Source organism: Micromesistius poutassou, assembly GCF_964030765.1.
Source record: "Micromesistius poutassou genome assembly, contig: SCAFFOLD_290, whole genome shotgun sequence".
Lineage (NCBI taxonomy): Eukaryota > Metazoa > Chordata > Actinopteri > Gadiformes > Gadidae > Micromesistius > Micromesistius poutassou.
The window spans coordinates 37,443-54,942 of NW_028179992.1; the positions used below are offsets into that span (position 1 = coordinate 37,443).

The following is a 17,500-nucleotide window of genomic DNA, read 5'->3' on the forward strand; positions in this document are numbered from 1 at the left end:
TTGTGGGGGTGTGTGTGAGTTTGTGTGTGGGGGGCGGGGGGGATACATCATATTGCATTGTATCCTATAGCATGGAGTATTGAAATATATTTAATATATTTAGGGTATGCGTTTTCAGGTAACATCAATATTAAATAGCTGGATTGATGTACAAAAGGGGGGAAAAAAAAGTGATTCACCGCTGCTTCTAAATAAATGGGGTTGCCACAGCTCTCATGCAGAACCTAATCTATCCTAACGGCTGACAAGGAGTAAAGCCACAACAAGGAGTAAACAAACCGGAGAAAAGCATAAAAAATACATTGATTCTGAGGCTCACGCTGGCAGCTCCGTGTCTCCTTGTCTGGCAGGCAGACTGTGCTCTGCACCCCATGCATCCAGGTATGAATAATAGTTTCACACGGCATCTATATAAAGATGGATTTGAGGATGAAGCCGAAGTCTAAAGGCACTAGTTGTGTTTAATGGGAAACATAAAATACAAGCCCACACACTCGCAGGAAAAAGTCAAATAATATGAAACTGACTTTTGAATATATTTTTATATATATCGTATTGTACTCAGGTAGAACTGCTGCCTGTGTTGCCTTAACTCAGAGTACATTACACTGGGAGACACATTCGACACTTTCATACCAGCTCGTTAACTGTACCAGCCCCTCTCTCCCGGTCTCTCCCTGGTTATGGAACACGTCGCCTGTGATCAGCCCAGCGCTCCTCTTCTGCGACAGCGCGCTTCCCCCAGAGAGGAGGACTCAGAGAAACACAGACTGGAAGTAGCGGCTAATGCTAATACCATGGTGGGAAGCCACCATGAAGAGGTATTCATTTCAAACAAGGTGGCAGGTTATTTTTTTTATTTTTTTTTATAGGACACCGAAACACATATAGCGCTTGTTACACTTTTACACACAGGTTTAAATCCCTGCAGTTGCACGAGGAGTCATCTTAAATGACACCCGTGAAGCAAATCGGAACAAATGTGGTACAGAGGATGTAACCTAGATTTTCAGGGGATGTTTCTCGTGCTCCTCACCTGGTGAGGGCATCTCGTTCCACCTGTATATTCTCCCTATCGCCATGACGACTACGAGGGGAGCCGCCCTGTAAAGCTGAAAAATATATATAATAATAAAATAAATACGAGCCGTCCCCTATAAATTGATGTTCTCCCATTTCTTCGCCTCAGTGAGCCTTGTGAAGGTGGAGTTTATTAGACGCTAACAGAGTGAAATATATAGCCAAATTAAAACACCCTCTCCAGGAAGTGATATTGCTTAAGCGCAAGTGGACGATGCCTTGTATTCCCTATCCGTCTCCATATAACTTAGTCCAACAATCTCGCCGGATATATTTACTCAGGAGTCTGACGTGATAAAGGTTATCTCCGGTTGCCGTGGTGCTGCGTGGCTGCCCGGGATTGCATTTTTTGGATCAGGCCTCTCCGAGCTTCAATTCTAGAAAAAGAGGCACACTGTAGAACATTTATTTTTCTCCCCACAAAACAAACGTTTTCTGGAAAGTTTCAATCCCATTTGTTTTTCTTTCCTCCAAAATATCAAACGCCGCTCTGGAGATATACATCATCGATTCTGTTTGTAGAGGGGGTAACACAAAAGGTGAAAACGTGAAGGGGCGAGAGGCGGCGAAAGGTCAAGAGCATTATCATACCCCGTGATATCACAGCAGACGCGGCGGAGGCTCCGCGCCGTCGCTTTATGCGCAGCATTGTAATTTGACGGTGTGTTTGACCTCGGCCGCGCCGCCCGGCATTGTGTGCAGTGTGAACGAGACGGGGGACGGTGTCTCCCTCATAGATGTGTGGCGGGATTCTCTGCAGGGCCCCGGGAAGATGAGGCTCACAGATAAGGGCCACAATGTTTCATTTAGTTTAGAGATAGAAGAACTGGCTACCCAGATAAGGTCAGGACGCATCTAGCTGTGTCTATCTGTGTGTGTGCGTGTGTGTGTGTGTGTGTGTGTGTGTGTGTGTGTGTGTGTGTGTGCGCGTGTGTGTGTGTGTGTGTGTGTGTGTGTGTGTGTTTGTAAGCATGTGTAAAAATGTGTGTCTTTGTGTCTGACACTGAGTAAGTGTGTCTATAGGTGTTTGTTGTGTGTGTGTGTGTGTGTGTCCATATATGCTTGCCTGACTATGTGTGCCTGTGGGTGCGTGTATGTGTATATGCGTGTGTGTGCGTGTGCGTGCGTGTGTGTGTGCGTGCGTGTGCGTGTGTGTTTTTGTTTGTGTAGCTGTGCAGAAGAGTGCATCTCCCAAGGACACATTGGTGCAGATTTGCAGGTTGGTTACACACACACACACACACGCAGACAAATAACACACACACGCACACACATACGCACGCACACGCGCTGCTCCTCATGAAGGCAAGTTGAAGTATGTGTCAAGGTGTCTTATCTAGTCATAACGGATTGTCTGCCGGTGAAAACAGGTTATTTTGTTCCAGCAGAATCTGCTGTGTATTGTGTGAATAAAAAAACGATTTATTTTCTTCTCTCCGTTTCCCTCACACTCTGACTTTCCTCTTTCAGAGGGAACACCCTTTTCCAAGACTTGGAAACGTCTTTCAAGCCATCCACTTAAAGCATTGTGCAATCAGATGGGGTCAAAGCAGAGTGGTGCTCCCGGATAGACGGAGAAAAAAAAAAAGAGGGGGTAAAAAAAAAAAAAAGAGAAGAAGAGAGTAAGCGAGACGGGAAAAAAAAAAAGTATTTTCACTTTGATTTGTTACAAAACCAGCTAATAGTGGTCTCGTTTAGAGCCCAGCCGGTGTCAGGGGGAGCTGGAACACTTCCATCCACTGAAAGATGTCCTCTGGCCGGGGTTAATGGGACCGGAGCTGAGGAGGACCGGGGGGGGGGGGGTGAGTGGGAGGGAGGGAAGCCGATATGAAAAAGGAAAGGAAAAAAATAAAATAACTTTTATGCTTGGATACCGGTGGGAAAACAAGGGGTCAAATCTACAATGGGATCCTAATCCGAGGATATCAAGTACGTCTGAATGTGTGTGTGTGTGTGTGTGTGTGTGTGTGTGTGTGTGTGTGTGTGTGTGTGTGTCACTGTGCAGCTTGCTTCATGTCTCATTCTAGCCCAGAATCACAGACAAAGGTCACCGCTTGACTTTTTCCGAAAGCTCTGATTTGCCACAGCACCCCTAGCTGATTAGTGTGTTTCCCAGACACACACATAAACACACAGACGTCTCCCTCTCACACACACACACACACACACACACACACACACACACACACACACCTACTTGCATTCATACGCACGCTAATAGCAAAGGGAAGGTGTACAGCAGCGGTCAGATAGCACACCCCCGCAAACACGCCGCCAATCGACCCTCCGAATGGAGAATGTACTCTTGGGTTTCGTATCACAGGGAGATAGGTACTTTCTGTCTTTCAGCGTCTCACAGAGCTACATAATGAATAACATACATTACAAATGAATCTGTAGACCACGCTGTCAAATCGACAGAGTGTGGAGGGCGAAAGCACTCCGTTGCAGTCAAGATCGTGGCACCTGACTTCACTTAAAAACACATTCACTCGCTCTCTCTCTCTCTCTCCCTCTCCCTCTCTCCCTCTCTCTCCCTCTCTCTCATGTATATGTGTGCATGCCGCTTCTATCTTCAAGCGTGCCTAATCGCCTGCAGACACACATCTAGAACTTGCAGAACCCTGCACTCGTTGCGAGCGGCCGTGTATGAAACTATCACATGGCTTCGCTTGCTGTTTTCCCTTTTTTATCCGTGTTTTTTTGGGGGATATAGCGCCCTGGTGAAAAAAAAAAGAAGCGGCGCGGTGGTTAGGGCTTATTGACGCTCAGTATGATGACTAGAGTACACACAGCTCCGGGAGATTCATCCGTACCTCATCCGCTCCGACGCCAAGACATTAAAATGCTATTTAGCAGCAATAATAGCTCTGCGGCGCTCCAGCCTGAACTACTGCCAATGTCCAAAGTCAGAGCGGCGCTTAGTCATGTTAAACCCTCCACCGCCATAGTCTGTCCCACAAGGGGATTTTGCCCGGTTCTTTCATCATCTTTCGACAGAGACGAGAACACAACGTTTTAGGGCCGATCGTCAACTTTTAACAGGCGTAGTAACTGTTTGAGGGATCAATTTCTGCGGTGCAATCTAAAAGAAAAAGGGGAGTGTGTCGTACTGCTTTGGGTGACTTGTGCTGCCATTCCCAGCAGGGGAGAGAGGCGGGCGCTCTGCATCTCAGCCCGTCTGCAGTGGAGACGCAGCACAAGGCTAAGCGCCGCGTCTGGAACTCACTCTGCTGAAAGTAATGCTTTTGCTCTTTCTGACGACATGCAGTTCAGTTTGAAGTGCCTTTATCTTCCCGTCTTCTTCTTTCTTTGTTAAAAATCAAGTTGTTGTTTTCCCGGAAATGCTTTTTTTCTCTGCTGTTTTCTCAAGTGTGAAAAACAGGGAGGTGAACGTCCTCACAGATTCCCACGCTGAAACAGTTTATTGCAGTTTATTTCCAAGATGGTGTTTAAAATCGGTGCCCCTTTCAATTCCGCCATAGCGGTCTAACCTTCTCCTGCGTGGCGATTCACGTTGCATTGTGCTGTTATGCGTTCACTCGGTTATCCTTTGAGTGTTCAGTTGTGTGGCTGATTTGGATTGTTGAAAACAGCAGCCTTTTGACACCGGAAAACAAAATAATACACTATAATCAGGGATATTTTGGAGCTATGCCTGGATACTGATTCTCTCGCCGCGTTAAGATTTTTCTGTTGAGCGACGGCGATGCGTATCACAGTCGCTAACTACCACCAACAACATGCTGTTGCATTGTCCAGTAAGAGTAAGCACTATGTCACCATGTTGAGTCGCACCCCGTTGAGTTGAGTTGATTGTGTGTTGTGTGCACACAGCATCTCACCGTTGTGTTGTCGCTGTATCGCCCGGTTGGTGTAAGTGGTTGTGTTTGGGTCGTACTGTGCCGAGTTGCACTACGGTGATTAAGGCTAAGCTATGCTACGACGCTGCATTGTCACATCCGGCTGGGGCTGGCGTCCCTGCTCGCTCTGACCGGCGCTCAGGCGCTGTGAGCCAGGGCAGACGGGGCTGCCGGCCAGGCCTGATAGATTCCTCTGGCTTCACAGTGAATAGGAAACACATGGGTAGCTTTTGGGTCCGTCCGGCGGACAGCTCCGTTACGCTGGGTTATGGCTTGGGCCAGGATTGACACACACTCTCTATCTGTGTCTCGGGATCATTGAGATGGACGTTCTGTTCAAACAGCCCTTGTGTCTGTGTGCATTGGTATGTCTAGCCTGTTTTTCGTGCTGTGTGTGAGAGTGCAAGCATAATGGTCAGAAAGAACAAAGTGTGAGTGTTAGTGGTGTGTGTGTGTGTGTGTGTGTGTGTGTGTGTGTTTGTCTTTATGTGTGTTTGTGTGTGTGGGGGAAAAGTGTGAGTGTGTGTGTATGAGTGTGCGTGTGCGCAAGTTTGAAAGAGAAAATTTGAATGTAGGAACAGAGGGAGAAAGATAGAAAGAAATTGGGTTTTTGAGATTCACCAAAATAGTCCTTATGAATAATGCAATGAAATAATGTGAACTTCAAAAGAAAATAACCCACCACCCCCCGAAAAAAAATTAAAAGCTGTATAATATAAGTGACTCATGCGACTGGTAGGCTTGCTGTGAGACAATCTGGATCTCCTAAAATATTCAGTCCGGGCTCATGTGGCATTAAAGTTTTGCAGAAAAATCCGGTGTTAAAATGAATGAAATCACTTCTCCGGCTTGTGATTCCACTGTGTCCCGCCGCCACTGCAGCCTTCTCTTAAATATTCATAAATTTTTCATATTTTCATATTGCACGTTAACCATTGGATCTTGTCGAGAGTTTATGAGCGTGTGGTACCTGTTGTGTCGGTGGGCGTGGCTGCAGGTAGGGGCTCTGTGGGGGTCCTTGGGGATTCTGCTGGGGGGGGCTGAAGTAGGGAGGGGTCCCCTGGGACTGCTGCTGCTGCTGCTGCTGCTGGCTGTATCCGCCTATCACCTGCTGGCCGTAAGACCCCACCTGCTGGAGACAACCAATTAAAAAGAGGGTGAACAGATGGAGGGCCAATCGCACCCGGTCAGGGCAAGTAAAGAGCCAATTACACAGCGATAAAAAACACCAAAACAACTCTTAATAAAAATAAATAAAAAAATAAAAAATAAATAAAAAGAATCTATCTATCTAAGAGCGTCATCACAGTGGAAAATAAGAAACAACCACATTTTAAATCTGTGCAAAATTCCTTTCGCATTTCACAGCTGAAAAGTTATTGGCTTCTTTGAAGTCAAGGGACTAGGAAAGTATTTTTTTTATTTTATTTATCCAATCTGGGGCTTAACCTATCGGACATAGAAGAAAATAATACAGATCAGAGCTGGTCGATATATACTTGGAAAGTATACTTTCCAAACCAACTCCCCTTGTGCAATTCTACCAGTGATGTATAACACAACACAACATAAACCCCCCAACACACACACACACACACACACACAAACACAGACACAGACACACACACGCATCCTCCGAAGGTGGCTAATGGCCATTTAGCGGAGACAGTGCAGGCCAGAGGAAGAAGGAAGACCCAGATCCAGCCGTCTCTCCCCCACAGCCTCCTTCTCTGTCTAATGAACTCCAGCCCACTCACAACTTTAATGTCCCCCCTGCCTTGCCAAGCAGCCAGCCAAGTTCTGACCTCCAAAACTTCCCTTGTCTGAGGCCTCAGTCGAAGTCGAGCCAGGCTGTAACTCTAATGGGAGAGGGGGTGGCGGTGTTGGGGGTGGTGGTGGTGGTGGTGGTGGTTGTGTTTGGGAGGGAAATAGCAAATGGATGCACCACTAAGACATGACAGTGCTGTGCAGTTCACAAACACACTGGCTCACCACCACCACCACCAGTCTGACCGGCAATGCTGAATGGATGGGTGAAGAAGAAGAAAAAGAAAAATGCGAATGGAGTCCATTGGAACACCCTGGCACAGATACAAATGTGGTCTTAATCCCTGCTTGTCATTTGTTATGACAACAGACAGCACCAGGTGCTGCCTACGACTCTGAGGATTACACATGTCTGCGTGTAGTCTGGGAGACGCACACACACACACACACACACAAACAGAGATACCAACAAACTGACACAGATATACACACACACACACACCAACACACACAGACATAGAAAAAAGAAAGAGATACACGCACGGACACACACAGACAGATGCCCACAGAGACAAACACACACCCACAGACAGACACACACATCCAAACGCAGACGCAGGGAAACCCATTTCCCATAACTGACTATTAAAAGAACATTTACAACCACTTGAATGGCAATCAGAGCACTTTTATGTGTTTTTTTTTTTTTTTCATCCACAATGTCATGTCTTGTTTTGGCTTCTGCTTGTCGGCAGAGCACAAACTGGCAAGCAAACTATATATTGTGGCACCCTGAAACACCAGGCCACTCAACCACACCCGTGTCCACATCTCAACACCATCCCGTCCGAACATAACACACTTTTTTGTTATTGAATTTATTTTCAAAGGGGACCCCTGAATCTTAAAATATAAATCAACTCTGACCCGTCACGGCAGTAAAAATAAAAGTTGAATGGAATGATTTATGTCTGGAAGTTTGCAGTTTCTCGTCAAGCGCTGGCTGGTTGTGATGTAATCACTGTTCCGGCGTGTCACATCAAACAGAGATGCAGCCTCCCCACCACTGGGAGAGTGCTGGGGACCGTAGTGGACGCACTTGTGCTCACGTGGAACCAATCGCCGCTGGAGCCGCAGTTATGAAACGTGAAATGACTGTAGAACAATTCTGGTGTTATATTTTTTCCCACTCGAGTGAGTGGCATTGAAAGAGCTTCTTGGAACAGCAGAAAAGCATTTTGACGCGTTAAATGGAGGATGATTAGACAATGTGGAAGACATTTGACTACAAATGGGCTCTTGATGAGAAGGGAGTGGGCATGTGTGTGTGTGCATGTGTATGTGTTACAGTGTAAAAGTGTTTGTCAGTGTGTGTGTGTGTGTGTGTGTGTGTGTGTGTGTGTGTGTGTGTGTGTGTGTGTGTGTGTATGTGTATATGTGTGTGTGTGTGTGTGTGTGTGTGTGTGCGTGTGTGCGTGTGTGTGTGTGCGCGTGTGTGTGTGTGCGTGCGTGTGTGTGTGTGTGTGTGCTCGTGCTCAGCGTTTGTCATTAGGCCTGTGAAGCAGCCAGACAGGTTGAGATCAGCCTATCTGGCAGAGAGGTTAATAGCATGGCCCCCTGCTCATGCCAACAGCACCACTGGATTCATTACTGCCAGAGGAGGTCAATAGGAACACACAGGCACGCACATGCACGCACACAAACGCGTACACACGCACACACACGCACACACACACACACACAATCCTCAGAGCAAAAAAGGAAAACGCACATACGAACCCATTCGCCATAACAACGAGCAGAGATACATTCAACCAAATTCACAAATAAAAAAATCCAGCCTGTTTAATGTATTCATACGCGCATGCCCATGAGCACACGGGCACTGAGCTACATAAACAGTCATCAGAAACTCTCCGCCGCGCCGAGCGCACACATGCACCTCCGCGACAGCGAACGGGAGAACGTGCACATTTCTGCGCGTGTGTGTGTGTCGGGGTGCCCAATTAGGAGAGGACGAACACCCCGGAACAGGCTAATAAAACAAAAGCTCAGATGTAGCGAAACTCTAGCTGCTGATAGCGACACGCTGACGTCATTCTATAGGCGGAGAGCGGAGCACACACAGAGCTGCGCCGGGATTGGCTAGGATTAGGTCGCCACGGAGATTGCGACCGGGGGCGAGGGGGAGGAGCGGGGGGAGGGTGGGGGAGAGGCAAGCGTGGGTGGCAGGCATTCAGACTGATGTAATTGCACATGGAGCCCTCAGACAGAGGAGACGGGCAGTCAGACCGACGGATATGCTATAGATATGCAAGCGGACAGGTATAAGGAAGAGCTGACAAACATAAAAACTGACAGACAACCAGAACACGACAGGCTTTCTTATTCTGCAGACAAATGGTGCATGAGGCTCAGTCGGGTTCAACCGCACAGAGCTGGCAGTTAGTCTAACAAGTAGCGACCTGTTCCACTGCCGTCTAATAGGCTAGGGGGGGGAGAGGAATAATGCTGTGCTAGCTTCAGCCTGATAGCTCGTCGGGGCTAGCAGGGGGAGACGTATCTATGGATGTACGCCATGCATGCAGTGCAGCCAGTACAGTGTGTTTTGCTTGGAGTTTTTTTAGGGTTGTATTTTTTTTTTTTCCGAGAGGGGATGTTGCGTTTCGTCCACAGAATCACCGCGGAGCATTACGTATTGATCGCGACAACGGTTGGTAGACGAGACAGCCCCCTCTACCAAAACTCTCAGGTGTGAAGGATCAAAGATGGGAGGATTTGGAGATAAATGAAAACACTTTGTGAGCGTCGCACACAAGGCCACGCTCTGACTAGGAAACACACACACACACACACACACACACACCCACACACACCCACACACACATTTTTTGTTGACACAATAAATGTGTCCGCAGACCGAAATGTCTGAAAAAATGAAAAATTCGGACTGCCTGAGAGAATTGGTCAAAACACATATTTTCCCACTGTGACCAATATGAGTAAAGCACCATTTAGGCTGTGGAAGCATGCCTGTGAACCGGTGTCGATGGCACACACAAAATAACTCACAAATCACTCCTGTAATTGAATCGGGCCAATGAGCACCAGAAGGAATTTGTCATGTTTTCTACAATATTGTGGTGACCGGGAGAGCCGGTCCACAGTTAGCCCAGTTTGAGTGACATATGGGCCCAGCCAACCAGAGCCCTGCCAGGCCCGCCAACCAAGCAGGAACTAAAATGAACGGAAAGACACACAGACACGGGGTGGAGCATTTGTGTGCTAATAAACCCTCCTGGATTAGAGGGCAACGTAGTGAGGTTGTATTTCTGTAGCGACAAAACTGTAAGCTTCTCACTTTTTTCTGCCTAATGCGCACATTTCAAGAAGATCAACCCTGGAGATCTCTCTCTCTCTCTCTCTCTCTTGCTCTATCTCTCTCTCTCTCTCTCTACAACAAAACTGTTGACACTTCAGGTAAGAATGCCGTAGGAGAATAAAATAGTGAGCGGGAGAGGGGGAGAGAGAGAGAGACAGAGAGACAGAGAGAGAGAGAGAGAGAGAGCGAGAGAGAGAGAGAGAGAGAGAGAGAGATCTGCTGTTACACAGAAACAGCAATGGAAGTCCTTTCTGTTAACAAAAAGAAACAAGGCACGCAGGTTATCAAGCCCTGAGGCGGAGAAATAAAAAACACCTTCTGCATTATTTATGTGAAAACGTTTAGAGCTAATTAATTATCAGTTTATTCAAGAGCAATCTCAGCTGTCCAGCTCCAGTGCTATCAGCTGCAGTTATCTGGCCGCTGGAGAACAGGCTATATGGAGCGTAGGGCCACTTGCTTAGCCAGCCAATGTCGAACCTAAGCCTTTCAACATATGCATAAAAATAACCGTAAAACACATTTTAATACTGTACGTTTTAGTATGAACAAAAGAAAACACGATTGTGTTGTTTTAGGGCCTCTCCCTTATTATAAATCACCAGACACTAATATTTTTGCAAGACTCACAGATTTTACCTGGTGGCAGATTTACCATTTGTCCAAATAGTGTAAACAATTTTTATCTAGCCTGTAAATTGCATTGGTACTAGCCACTATATATATATATATATATTATTATTTATACCATGGGAGAGAAGTGCAGTTGGTCAGGCTGGACTTGCTTCGACACAAACCTTATTAGTGCCGTGACTGATGATAACAGCCCCAGCGAGTGGCAACTTTAAGAACATCTACAGCCCATACACACACACACACACACACACACCCACGCACACACATACAAAATCTCGAGATGGCAATTGTATGGTTTGCTGAGAAAAACAAAACTTTGGCTATCTGCGGCTGGCTGATATACATTCAATAACCAACGTGTTTACCTCGCTGTACTTCTCATAAAAACACAAGGCCCAGTGTCTTTCTCCAGGCGCGGCTCATCGACCCCGCCGTGATAATATCAGCGCCCGGCGTTGGTAGCGGCGGAGTGAAAGTGAGCTGATAGCGTGTCATTGATTGATGGAGCCGCTTGACGCGCCACTGTATTTATACGTTCTCATCTCCACTCCGGTCTCCAAAGACAGCCAGACAGCACTGTCTGACCTCGTCTCTCCCTCTCTCCTATTCTGTATTCTTCATCTCTCTCTCTCTCTCTCTCTCCTTCTCCCCCCCCACCTCAGTATTCTTCATATCTCTCTCTCTCTCTCTCTCCCACCCCTCCTCAGTATTCTTCATATCTCTCTCTCTCTCTCTCCCACCCCTCCTCAGTATTCTTCATATCTCTCTCTCTCTCTCTCTCCCACCCCTCCTCAGTATTTTTCATTTCTCTCTTTCTCTCTCTCTCTCCCTCCCTCTCTCTGTCCTCTCTCTCCCCCCACCCCTCCTCAGTATTCTTCATCTCTCTCTCTCTCTCTCTCTCTCTCTCTCTCTCCCCCCCACCCCTCCTCAGTATTCTTCATCTCTCTCTCTCTCTCTCTCTCTCTCTCTCTCTCTCTCTCTCTCTCTCTCTCTCTCTCTCTCTCCCCCCACCCCTCCTCGGTATTCTTCATCTCTCTCTCTTTCTCTCTCCCTCTCCCTCTCCCTCTCCCCCCCCCGCCCCCACCCCTCCTCAGTATTCTTCATCTCTATCCCTCCATCTATTTCCTTCCAAATCGATGGAGAAGCACACGGATAATAATACCAAATAAAACCATATAAACCCCATTGTCCAGGACCCTGGCTATGAGGGCTTTTTTTCTGCTGGCAGCCGCTGCGACTGGCGCTGGCTGTGTTGTTACAGACAGAGCCGTAATGGAGACACTTTAAAAAGGCACACAGGGGCAGGTTAATGCGCTCTGTAATGTGTGTCAGAACAGTGATTTCCTTTTGTTTTTCTTTCCTCTTTCTTTTTTTTCTTTTTTGCTTTCCTGCGAGATTCCGGGCCCTGTGCCACCAATTCCAAATGTTTTCCCCCAGTAAACTCCTGACCCCAATCTGAGGCCAAGAACGACATGAGGGTGAGAAATGAAGGGGAGGCTGGGAAGGAAAAAAAATACGAGAGGAAATAAGGAACACACAAGGAAAAAAAAACTACAAACAGAACATAAGGAACAGGAGAAAAAGAAATCGGTGGTGAAAATGGCCTCTTTCCCTCCCCATAGCCGGCTGGTCCGGAATGAGGCAGTTTGTATAGAGGGCAGGAAGACAGAGTTGAACAACCGGTCGTTACAATAGACCCATGGACAGACATGCAGACCTTATACTGTTATACATACTGTTGCTGTTTTTATTAAAAACAGCACACATTGCATTTCAACCCATGCCGTTTTTTGGGTAGGTTGAAAAATACAAGTTTTATCTTTTTATGACCCGTTTAGACAAGACGATAAGGGTCCATTGTTTGTGTATAAGAATAAGTGTAGAAACGTAAATGAGTGTTCGACAAACAGAAGAAAACACACACACACACACACAGCGCGCACACGCACACACATGCACACACACACGCGCACACACGCACACACACACACACATCTACAGTACATTGCCAGAAAGACGCACAGATAGATACATGTAAATGGCGCTCTGAAGGCTGGCTGTTGCCGCTTGCGTCATAACAGTACGGTGGCAGCTGCGTGCGGAGCCTTGACGCTGACGCGCGGGGACGCCCGGGAGAGATGCCCTTGTGTGAACAAACACACACACATGACAGCGCGACTTGTCACAAGGCCGCGGGGTTAAAAGCATTGGGGTGTCTCTCGTAGACGCCTGCCATCGCTCGCTCCCTCCAATCAGGTCTTAAGAGGTGTGACAAATACATCAAACAGGGGGTGGGGCTTAGTCTAAGGTCACAAGGTCACTGGAGGCCTTGACCTCTTTCGGGAGGTGTGAAAACACGCAGCCGCGGTGGATACAGATATAGCAAACGCAAGATGCGGGCTTAAGCTATGGATCACTGCGCGCACAAAGGTCGTCTCTTTATACACATGCTTAGCGTGTGAAAAAGGCAGGACCAAACACACACACACACACACACACACACACACACACATTGAAAAGCACACACAAAAATGTGCACACACACGCTACACGTTTGCACATGTACAAATGCAAAACGAGCAGACAAAGACCAACACACACACACACTCACACACACACACACACACGGCCCCCCTCCATCACCCAATCTGATTTTGATTGGCTAGAGCCTCTCCAGAACGGTAGGGGGCTGAGTGAGGGGGGGGGGGGGGGGGGGAGGGTAATAAAAGTAACAAATGAGAGCAGGCTATTAGAGCCATTGACGTGCGTGAGCCAGCGTGCTAATTAATTGATCCTGAAACTTCATCTATTCTGCAGCCAGAGAGGAACCTTTAATTAATCAGCTCGTTCACATCCGCATGCTCTCCTTCCTCCATCCTGCCTGCCCCTCCCACCACCCCCCCCCCCCCCTTACCGACACCCACACCCTTTCCCCACACACACCCCTACCCCACTGTCTCTTAATGTCTTCTTTAATTGTGTGGTGGAAATGCCCAGGGATGGGGTGTGAGGTTTACAATGATGGAGAAAGGGATCGGCAAAGGGGATACGAGATAGACATACTGTGTTCATGCGCGCGCGCGTGTGTGTGTGTGTGTGTGCATCTGTCTGTCTGTGCACGCCCGTGTGCGCTTGTGTGTGTGATTTACACTTCTTGAACACAAGAAGTGTACTTTGTATGGGAAAGTTTTATGATGTCAAGGGCCTCTCAGAGCAGAGAGGAGGGGCTGGGTAGGGGGGGGGGGGGGGGGTCCAAGCGGGGGAGGGGGGCACAGACGGTGCCTGAGTGGCCCTTGTTGCCTGACCCATCACTACCTCCCTCTCCTCCTTACGCCAGCCACCACCAGCACCACCACCCCTCTTTCCCCATCTTTCCTGGCAGAGGCTTGTGATTTATTGGGGCTTCCCATCCCATTTGTCAGGCCCGGGCAGCTCTGGCTGCATTAACCCCACAGACAAGCCCCCGCGCCCGGGGCCCCTAAGTGCTCGCAAGTGGTCCTCGTACTCCCGAGCAGCGCGGAGACCACGACGGGCCCAATCGATGCCATAAATTACCCATCAACCCCCACAACCCCTCAGTATACACAGGCCTGGTTCACAGACGGACCGACAGTCAGACGGACGGACGGACGGACGGACGGACGGACCAAGAGTAACAGACAGATGACGCAATACAGGCCGACAAAATACAGACAAGGCAACAGATTGGTGTTGAAGTTTGAGAGAAACACGGAGAGAGAGATGGAGACATACGGACAGACGGACAGACAGAGAGGTGGACACAGATAGACCGATAGAAAGGCGGAGAGACATCAGATATATAAAAAACAGATGGACAAAAGACAGATAGACGGAGAGACGGGGAGACAGACAGACTGATAGACAACCGATAGAGGGATCCGTTTTTTGGATAAAGCCAGAGTGAGGCAGACGGTGGCTGGAAGGCCACGGTCACCACTTGACTTCAGTCAGGGGGGCCGCTAAGCTGCTGGCCCACGCCAGGCGTGAGAGGAACAAACAGCCAACACCACTAATGGTTTCTCCCTGTTTGGTTGACACATTCACCCCCCCCCCCCCCCCCCCCTCCTCCCCCCCGCCTCTCTCTCTCTCTCTCTCTCTCTACCTCTCCCTTTCCGTCTCTCTCGCTTGTGCTCTCTCTCTCTCTTCTTCTCTCTTTCCGTCTCTCTCTCTTGTGCTCTCTCTCTCTCTCTCTCTCGCTCTCCTTTCCGCCCTCTTGTCTTTTCACATCAAACACTAATGTTTCCCTCAAATTCCTCTTCCTCTCCGTCTGCCAACTTTGACATCACAGGAAATTACGCTCGGAATTGGCTGCCGCTTTTTCTTTGCTTTTTCTTTCTTTTCCTTTTTTTCACCCTCAAGGGCTTTCAACTTCAATCCACTTCCCAACAAACTCAATCCCCCAGCAGCACACACACACACACACACACACACACACATCACACACACACACACACGCCATCGTCTTTAGAGATGCGTGTCTGGATATACGTACATGACGCAATGCTACTATTTATGTCAGGTTGGTGACAAATTGCATACGCCGGTTGTGTAGGGCGGCGGCGGCTAAAGCTCCGTGATTACCCTGACAGCTTCCCAGAGTCTTTTCCTTCTGGCCCACGCCACGCCATTGTTTTGAAGCAGAACAATTTGGCCGCGCCAACGTGCCGCTGTGCGGCGTGCTCGCGCCGGTGTGCGTTGCGTCGCGGCGGCCGCGCCGCGCCGGGGCCGTGTGTTGGTGCCTCCCCGTGGCTCTATCTAGGAAGAGGAGCCGCGAGCTGTCTGCTTAATTGGTGCCTACTGCCGCTACCAGGGGTGTGGTGCTCGCATGTACGGGCGCGTGCGCGCGTGTGTTGATGCCTGCGTGTGTTGATGCCTGCGTGTGTCTCAGCCGCGGTAGTTGGATTTGTGCTTTGGATATTGTACTTGTTTTTCTGTTTTGCGTGTGTTGGTGTGTGTGTGTGTGTGTGTGTGTGTGTGTGTGTGTGTGTGTGTGTGTGTGTGTGTGTGTGTGCGTGCGTGCGTGCGTTTGTGTCTATCTAGGCTATGTGTGAGAGAGAGAGAGTATGCTTGCGTGATCATAGGACACAAATACATCCTGCAGTCCTAAATCTATTCATCACCCCTCACAAACACACACACACACACACACACACACACACACACACACACACACACACACACACACACACACACACACACACATCCAGTCCAGTGATCAGACATGCTGTGATAAAAATCAGTGCACGCTGGAGCAGTCATGTGAAGGTCTTCTGTCAGCAGGGGAGAATGGAAGCGCAGTAAACGCATCACTTTGGTGATGCATCCAGGTTCATTTCAGTGGAATTTAATCATAATGGATATAGAGAGTCAGAGAGGGTCTATATATGCACATAATATGCACCGACACACACATGCACACGCACACACAAGCACACACACACACACACGCACACACACAAAGAGGAGCCCACACAGTCCCTGGGAAATCACAGCAACACCTCTACACGCTGATCTCCTTCCCGGTGACGTCACATCGCCTAGCAACGCCCCAGCACGCTCAGCTGTACCACGCTGGGCGCTCTGCGCAAGAGCAATGCATCATGGGGAAATCATGTGTGCTGCCTATTACATCACCCCCCCCCCCAAAAAAAAAAACCCTACCCCCTATCCCCCCCTGAGTTAGAGCAGATTAGAGGGTTCAGTCTTGTGCTGTTGCAATGTCGTTACGTTTGCTTTATCGCCATGTTCCCATTGCTGGTATTCCCGCTCTTTTAATAAAATACATGTGTACCCGTTTACAAGTGGAACATGAGAAAATGACTAGATTCAGGAAACGCATTAGGAAACTACTTTGCATCCGCAACAAAGAAATACGCCAACATGTTTCATGAATCAAATTAAACCAAATGAAAAGACCCGATGGAAGGAAAAGAATCCTTTCCTTTCCCCCCATAGTGAACATTGGATTTTCCCACCATCTCTGAATCATAAACTGGCTCTCACCACTAACCCCCAGACAGAAAGACAATAAGAAAAGACAGACAGTCAGACAGACGGATAGACCGACAGACAGTCAGGCAGACAGGCTTTTTTTACCCAGGCAGTAGTGTGACTTTTAAAAGCTATAGCAGCAGATAATTAGAAACTTTAGAAGCTGTGTTCCCATGGCCATAGCCAGGGAGAACAGCGAATACTCTTTGAACTAATTACGTTCCGTCGTGCTAGGCTGTGATTGCTACCCAACACACACACACACACACACACACTCCCCTATGTAATATGCCACGCCAGAGGACTCAGAACACAAAACATTAACCAGTTTGTTTTGTGTGTGTGTGTTGTTGTGTGTGTGAAGGCTTGCATACATTTATGTGCGATGGACTGTACATAGGAAGGCATTGCTTTTAATTTGGATGCCTTGCTTTATGTTTTACACACATCCTTTCCCCCCCAACTGTAATGTATTTGGTATGTGTGCGGTCCTTATGGCTTCCATGTCTTGAGGAATGAGCCCATAGCACGCAGGTGCTATTGTGCAGCCGATGCATTCTCACTGTTTCAGGGCTACACTAGCTTAGCTGCGGCTAGCCGACAGGACTGTACAGAGTGAAAGCACATGAAGCCATTCTCGTAAATACAGAGGAAAGTATTTCAAGGGTATTTCCCATGGTGGTTTTTATGCATTGCACATGCTTCATTGTTAACTTATTGAATTAACTATACGATACCCTGTAATGAGAATTTGTGTGTG

General features: G+C 48.1%; 1 long non-coding RNA gene across 1 annotated transcript in view; it reads right to left on the bottom strand.

Moving 5' to 3' along the window:
- Positions 1 to 17,500, bottom strand: part of LOC311371233 — a 26,269-nt gene that overhangs the window by 6,964 nt on the left and 1,805 nt on the right. Inside the window, exon 2 of the long non-coding RNA XR_014641026.1 lies at positions 5,914 to 6,075. This is a non-coding gene — a long non-coding RNA (uncharacterized lncRNA). The remainder of the gene's footprint in view (positions 1 to 5,913; positions 6,076 to 17,500) is intronic.